Source organism: Talpa occidentalis, unplaced genomic scaffold, assembly GCF_014898055.3.
Source record: "Talpa occidentalis isolate TD23 unplaced genomic scaffold, MPIMG_talOcc4v2.1 talOcc4.14, whole genome shotgun sequence".
NCBI lineage: Eukaryota > Metazoa > Chordata > Mammalia > Eulipotyphla > Talpidae > Talpa > Talpa occidentalis.
In genome coordinates, this window is record NW_023601433.1 from 76,400,751 (window position 1) to 76,409,219 (window position 8,469).

Genomic DNA, 8,469 nt, shown 5'->3' on the forward strand with positions numbered 1-8,469 from the left:
TTAATCTCCAAGTCCACTCCCAATAACATAACACTTGAAATAATGGGCTCCTCCAAGGGATAATAATATTTACATAGTGCTTTACAGCCAGTTCCCACATACATTATCTTACTCTGTTTTCACGTAATTCTCATCAGATAATTGGTTTTTGGTCCATTTTACAGAGAAGGAAGCTAAAATTCAGAAAGTCTCTGTATAGGAGAGCCAGTTTGGGGGATGCTCACTGCAGAAGACAATAGCAGAGCAGAAGCCGACCAGCAGAGAGACCGCTGCGTCCCGAGGCAAGCAGGTAGGAAGACCTGTCCAGTCCCCAGCCCTCTCGTAGAGAGAAATGGGAGGGGAAGTGGTGGAGGACAGACCATGTTCCTCCACCTTACAGTCAAACCACCCAGTCCTTAGCTAGACCCAGCAGCTGTGGGAAGGGGCACAAGCACATTTGAAGGGGAGCTTGAGATGGACGTTTTAAAATGAATGTTTTTATTTGTGTAAACATTTTAAATGAATTTTAAATACTGGGAGATATTTAATCTAATTCCTGAAAGTAGCTGAGGGCCTATGGCATCCATCATTAAGCTACCCAGTGGGAAAGACGGCTCACATAGTTCCACTGAGGGCAGCTGTTGACAAAGATTGAAAGGCTTTATGTTTATACAGGATGAGAAATCAAATAAACCAGTTGCAATCACAGTTCCTTCCAGGCCTTTATCCATGCTTCTTTTTAACATTGGTCTTAACCTACCACTTAGGTGATTTTTCTTCTCATAACCACTTTTATATAAACACTTCCCCCATGGTATTAGTTTTTTGGGTTTTTTGTTTGTTTGTTTGTTTGTTTGCCAGTTAGGTGGCTTATACATTATGCATACATCTTTCTACATGTTAGACTTTGTAGGGTTACTTTGTTAGATAGCTCCCTTAAGTCATACTATTGGTTTAAAGGATATGAGCATTATTAGACTCTTAATAAATACTAACAAATATTTTCCCAAAAAGCCTGACTCTAAGTCTCAGCTTTTTGTTCTGTGCTAGATTTTTTGAGTCTCCATTTTCTTATCTATGAAATGAAGGCAATTACACCTGTTCTGATGATGAGAACCAGAACTGTATGCTGAGTAAATGGGAGTTACTATTTTTTTTTAAAGATTTATTTATTTATGCATACAAGAGCTGGGATACAGGGGGTGAGAGGATTCACCAAAGACAGAGTGGAGGACAGAACAGGCAGATTGACTGAAATACACTGTTGAGGGGAGCAGCGGGTGAGACAGGAGAGGTCTGCGGCGCGTTGTAGGTTGTTCCCTGGCTGGCTGGGGATTGAACTCGTGCTGCAGAGGCTGTGGATTGCTTCATAGTGTGGTGCTTAACCCCTTGCACCACCAGGGAGAGCCAGGGAGTTACTATTTTTTTTAAGATTTATTTATTTAGGCATACAAGAACTGGAGTACAGGCCGGAGGTACAGGGGGTGAGAGGATTCACCAGAAACAGAGTGGGGAACAGAACGGGCAGACTCATTGAAATATATTGCTGAGAGGATCAGCAGGTGAGACAGGAGAGGTCTGCTGTGCCATGTGGGTAGCTCCCTGGCTGGGGATCAAACTTGTGCTGCAGAGGCTGGGGATAGCTTCACAGTGCTGTGCTTACCCCCTTGCACCAGCAGGGAGGCCCGAGTTACTATTTTAATGAGAAGATTTGTTACTTAAAAGTTGGCTGCAGACCCCTATTCTTATTGCAGCACTATTTACAGTAGGTATAAATGGAAACAACCCAGATGCCCAAAAATAGATGACTGGATCAAGAAGATATGCTATATATACGCAATGGAATACTACTTGGCAATCAAAAAGGATAAGCTCATGCCATTTGCAGCAACGTTAATGGAGCTAGAAGGGATTATGCTCAGTGAAATAAGCCAGAAGGAAAAAGAAACATATCAGATGGTTTCACTTATAGGAGGAATATAGGGGAACCAAAGAAGGGATCAGGGGAAAGTAACAATAATAAATAAAAAAGAAAAACAACAAAACTAGCAGGAAACTATAAATCAGAGACATTCTGCAACACAGATAATATATGTATTAAAGAAGAAAAAAGCTTGCTGTAGAATTCCTCTTAGAAAATTGTCTTTGTTGGGCCTCCTTGGTGGTGCAAGGGGTTAAGCACTGCACTATGAGGCAATCTGCAGCCTCTGCAGATGGAGTTTGATCCCCGGCTGGCCAGGGAGCAGCCCACATGGCGCAGCAGACCTCTCCTGTCTTACCTGCTGCTCCCCTCAGCAGTGTACTTCAGTCAATCTGCCTGTTCTGTTCCCCGCTCTGTCTCTGGTGAATCCTCTCAGACACAAACCCCCGCATCTCTGGCCTGTACCCCAGCTCTTGTATGCATAAAGAAATCAATCTTAAAAAAAAGAAAAGAAAATTGTCTTTGTTTTCTTCAGTTACCCAGACTCTACCCCTCCCTCCATTAGAGTGTGGTCAGCCCTGCCCTGCCCAGGTCTCCTTCACAATCTGAAGGCCAGCTGACTTTTGCCAGCAGCTTCTATCCACTCTGTGACTTGAAGAGATTTATCCCTCATGGAAATGAAGAGATTTGTTATTTTGATCATTAGCTGATATTTGTACATCAAGGGTAGGCTTGGCCACATTCTCCCTTCCCTGGGCTCCCCATCCCCCCAGACCTGTCTCTACAGGAGTCAGAGTCGTGCTCTGATTCCACCTTGTCAGACCTGCCAGTATCTCATCCTACGCCAGATCATCAGAACATTTATTTCTCCTCATTTCTCTTGTGGTACAAGTATCTATTTATTTGTATCTCCCATGTCCTGTACTACTCTCCTTGAGAGAAGAAATTAAGTCTTTCTGAGAAAACAGTGGCCACTCATAATACCTAGTGAATAATTCAGTGACTGCCAAGTGCCAAGCATACTAAGAATTATCTTTGTGTGAATAAGAACCCCATTTTCAAAGAAATCTGTCTCCTGAGGCGATAGATCCATGAGAAGATAATGCAAAAGTAGAAATACGTGTAGAACAGGGACTCGGCACCAGAAGACACAGTGATGGAGTCGCGGGCTCCCTGTTCAGATAGTTCAGGATTGGAGCCTTGGCTCTGCCAAGTCTCAGCTATGTGACATTGCCAGTTATTTTACTTACCTCTTAGGGTTGTTGATGTCCATACAGCCTCTGGCACAGTGCTTGGCAGGTGTAATTAGTGAAAGCTGTTTCCCCTCTAGAGGGAGCAGGGAAAGCTTTTCAGATGAGGGGCCCTCTGAGCTGAGCTATTGAATAAGAGTTCCTCAGGTAGACAAGAGATAAGGACTTTGTAACAGGAAACTACATCAATAAGCAAGCAGTTTATCATCATTCAAAGAAAAGCTTTTAAAAGATTAAATGCAGGCCCAGCTATTCAGGGAGTTTGTGTTCCTTAGCATGGGCAACAAAACATTCAGCAGACTCAGGGCACAGATTTTGACTCAAGAGAAGAAAATCAGGGCCTCCCCAGTGGCGCAGCAGTTGAGCGCTGGGTTGCGAATGCCCGCAGCCTCTGCAGCTCTGGTTCGATCCCCGGCTGCTCCCCCGCCACCGGAGGAGGGTCCCACATGGTGCGCAGACCTCTCCTGCCGCCCGCTGCTCCCCTCAGCAGTGTACTTCGGTCCTTCTGCCTGCTCTGCTCCCTGCTCTGGCTCGGTGAATTCTCTCACCCTCCCGCGCTTCTGACTGTACCCAGTGCTTGTATAAATAAATAAAATAAATAAATCTAAAAAAAAAAGCCAAATTTAAAAAAAAAAAAAAAAAAAGAAGAAGAAGAAAATCAGAAGAGAACGCCCTAGAAAGAGGAAAGGAGGTGTCAATAATCATGCAGTTACTTCTTTTTTTTTTTTTTTTAAAGATTTATTTATTTATTATTCATACAAGCACTGGGTACAGTCAGAAGTGGGATGGTGAGAGAATTCACCAGAGCCAGAGCGGGGAGCAGAGCAGGCAGAAGGACCGAAGGACACTGCTGAGGGGAGCAGCGGGCGGCAGGAGAGGTCTGTGCGCCATGTGGGACCCTCCTCCGGTGGCCGGGAGCAGCCAGGGATCGAACCGGCGCTACAGAGGCCGCGGGCAACCCCGCAACCCAGCGCTCAACCGCTGCGCTACCGGGGAGGCTCCAGTTACTTCTTCATTGCTGCCCCAGGCTTTGACCTCTGCTTGGCATGGCCTGCCCACAGCGTCCTGCACCAGATTTAGGGAGGGCAGTAGACTTTCCTCAAAGTAAAAGTAAGTTATTTTTCTGTTGTTCCTACCTACAGCAATACAAAGAGGCTGTATTCAGAGGCACTCCAAGCTGCCTTGTCTGCAAAGGAAATTTGTCTTGTTAGACATATTAATCTCCTGGATAAATATTTGGCATTTCCTTTCAGGGCAGTTTAGCAAAAGATGCAGATGTAGATGTTAATCATTCTGCCCTTCTCCCTCTGCCCTGTGAGGGTCCACAGGGCCTACAGGTACCCTCCATCCTTGGAAAGGTCCAGAGGAGGGTTAGGCCCAGGACCATGGAGAGAAGAGGGAGAGGAGAGGTGTGTAAGGACTAGAATTCTGGCGGTCCTGCTGCCAGGTGCTGGTGGCCAGGTATGATTATGTAAACTGGAGGGAATCTCACCAGCCTGCTTCCTGTAAGGACCAGGAGGGATTTATAAGACTCTAATGATAACTTTAAGGTAAGTGCTGACCACTGTCACTCAACTTGAGAGGGCGTGACTGTGGAATTTCCTCTATGAGGGGCACTCGAGAATTGTGAAATTCTGAACTCATAGCCAAAATTGGCAGCCCTCATTTCATCCCTGGTACCTCTTAGTACAGGCTTTCCAGGAAAGCCAGAAAGCAGAGGTAGGTAGGTAGCCAGAAATAACCTGAGCAGACAGGATTCACTGGCCTCATTCACTGCTTCCTCCACTCCACCTTCTAAACCAGCAACCTGCCTACCTTGTCCCTCTGTCCTTCCTCCTCTGCCCCTGCCCCAAAAGGATCTATGAAGGAAAACAAAATGACCAGGAGACAGGATTGGTTAACTGCGTGAGCCATTCTTGTTCTGCACACAGTAGGCCCATCTCTGTGTGGACTATGGATTTCCTTAGAATGACCTTGTTTGGGGTACCTGGCGTGGCACTCTGTGTGGAATGAGGACTTGATTGGCAGGCCAAGAAATCACCAGCTCCTCTGCAGCTGAGGAGGCTGAGAAAAGGGTTGGATTCAGACGCACATAGCTGGGGAGAGCCTTCCGGGTGGAGGGTGTCCTGGGTAAAGGCAGGGGCTGGGAATCCATGGTAAAGACTGAGACTGTGAAGCGCTAAGATGGCAGCTGCGGTTGGATGGGGCAGTTGGGATCGAGCCATGGCACACCCCCGGGCAAAGTGGCGGTGAAGAAACAGACTGTGGGCCTGGACTGCTGCACTTAGATCCTCTTCGCTCTGCTTACAGATGTGTGTTTGGAGCAAGTTGCTTAATTGTAAAACTAGTGCCTACCTCTTTGGGTGATTTGAAGGCAAGCAATTAAAATGTACAGTGTTGAAAAGGGTCCCTGGGACTTGGTACACGTGTGTCATTGTTAGGACTTTTGTGGTTAAACAGGATGGGCATAAACAAAGGCCTGATACATGAAAAATAAAAGTACAAGTAGGGACTTATGCTTGAGGTGTATCAAGTGGAAAATGTGAGGCTGGAGGTAGGGAAATCCAGGAGGCAAACTGCTGTGGACAGTTTTGGGGGTCCCCCAAGTCACCAAGGGAAAAAGAAGAGTGTAGGAACAGAACAGACCATAGAAGGGCCTGAAGTTCAGTCCCACCCATGGGCCCAGACACCTGACATACAACATCCCCTGTCAGTCCTTTCATCTCCCCTTTACATGTAAGGAAGCTGAGGCTTGGAGATTTGCCAAAATTATAGAAAGTTTATCTTGAGACCTGCCAGTCTCCCAGCTCCAGCCCACTGTTGGCTTTCAGTAGGCACATTACCCTGTAGCCACATGAACTGGGATCACTTGGCGCCCCAAGGCCTCCCTTACCTCTGCCAGGGGCAATCATGGGAGGTCATTGCCATGGGGAGGTGAGCACAGTACCAATCGTGGCCAGGCTGGTCCTCTGGCAGTTACTGATCTGGCTCCCTGGTGTGATGGCCCTGGCTGGAGCAAGTCCACCAGGGTGTTCCTGATGCTGGGACTCCTTCATTTTGGGGGCCAAGGCACAAATCACCCTAAGGGGTGCTAAGCTATGTGATAAGCTGTGTGTGCTATGTGATAAGCATTCTCACATAGGGCCCCTGGGCATCCCTCTGGCTCTGACCCTGACTTCCTCTGTGGCTCTTTGCTGCTGCTTTGTCCTGGCCCTCTTCCTGGGGCCTTTGGGCAAAGCATGATATTGGACATTTACATATGTGCAAAGGCACTGTCACTGGAGCTTGGGAATGAAGGTTCTAGAGTCAGAGGACAAACCTGAGTGTGAGTCCTGCCTTTCCTTTATACCTGTGATCTAGGGGGTTTGGGGGATGGTGCCTCCACCTCTTTTCTGAGCGTATTTATTCATTTGTAGGAAGGGGTAGTAATGGAACCAGGATCAAAGGTTGTGCTGAGGATTAGGCGTAGAAAATGACAGCTCAGGCCTCCACTGGTGGCACAGCGGTTGAGCGCTGGGCTGCGAAACTGCCTGCAGCCTCTGGAGCACCAGTTTGATCCCTGGCCACCAGGCGAGGGTCCCACATGGCACGACAGACCCCTCCTGCCGTGCCCTCTGCTCCCCTCAGTAGTGTATTTCATCAGTCTGCCTGTTCTGTTCCCCGCTCTTCTCTCACCCTCCCACGCTTCTGCCTGTACCCAGTGCTTGTATAAATAAATAAATCTTAAAAAAAAAAAAAGAAAATGACAGCTCATGAAATGTTAGCTCCCATTTTTCTGACAAGGAACCTAAGGCTCGGAGCTGGCAAAGAACGGATGGTGGAGCTAGGCAGCTAAGGTTCAGGATTTTCCTTCTTGACCATGTAAGAGAAGGCATTCTGACTTTATGCACCCATGTTCTGCATAGCTCTTCTCCCTGTGGCCTGAAGGGTGTGGTGTATGGAAAAACTGTGGAGGTTGAGGGGCAGGCAGGGGCACCTCCACTTCTGCTCAGGCCTGTAGGTGAGAGCACATAGGAAGAAGCGGCAGCCTACTGGCTTTGTTGTCCCCCACTGTCCCTTCCATGTGACAGTCATTGCTTCCTGAGTGGCCCCTGTCAATGGAGATAGCCAAGGTTTTTAGTAAGGGAGCAGGGGAGGGAGGAATAAGAATGTCTCAAGTACTTGGTTCTAGGCCAGGGTCTCTGCTTTAATACTCTGCTGGCAAATTCTATGGTGGTCACAAGGCCACACGTCCAAGGGCCTCAGCATTGTAAGGTCACCATTTCCTCTGCTATTACACCACACAGCTCAAGTCTCCACCTCACACAATCCACAGAGCCCAGCAATTTACCTAAGATTTCCTATAAACGGCTTAGAGGATTTTTTTTTTTTTAATCCAGCTCAGAGTCTTTCCTTTTAAACCAGAATGCAGTGTAATTACTGCTATTAATGTGAATCTCAATCATTTTGCGTTCTTTGTTCCTCCCGGTCTATGTTTATTTTTCTATTATCATTTTTTTCTTTGTACTTGCTTGGAGCTTAAATGTTGTTTGTATTAGTTTAGGGTTTCCCTCTTCCCTGAGGTTTCTCAAGATGCCTGGGTGCTGTAATTCTCCCTGCCCTCTTGCAACAGTTCTGGCTCCCAATAGTTCGCCATTGCGTTCGCTTCTTCCCTTTTGTTTGCTTTATTTTTATTCCTCCTCTTCATACTCTCACCCCTTGGGGGCAACAGCCTTTTACTCACCCCTGTTGGTAAGGTTAGGGAGATTCAAGTTGCTGAGCTTTTAAGAACTCCTTGGGGCCTCCCTGGTGACACAAGGGGTTAAGTCGCAGCAATGTGAAGCTATCCGCAGCCACTGCAGCACGAGTCCAATCCCTGGCCAGGGAGGTGACCCACATAGTACAGCAGACCTCTCCTGTCTGGCCCGCTGCTCCCCTCAGCAGTGTATTTCAGTCATTCTGCCTGTTCTGCTCCCCACTCTGTCTCTGGTGGATCCTCTCACCCCTCACCCCCCACACCTCTGGCCTGTACCCTAGTTCTTGTATGCATAAATAAATAATAAAACTTAAAAAAAAAAAAAGCCCCTTACTGTGAGGATTTTCTCGTTGGCCATGTGCCATCTTAGGTCCTAGCTAGTTGCTACGTCAGGCCCCTTGAACACTCTAAAACTCCAGGCCTTATCTCCCAGAGCCCTAACTGCTGCCTCACAGGGTCCTGGGCCACCTTAACTACTCTTTTGCCATCACTGCCCGGCTTTCCTCCTTGGACTTCTTGATACCTGAGATCAGTTAAATCTGCTTACTTGTTTACTGTCTCCCTCCACAACGATGTCCTGTTTA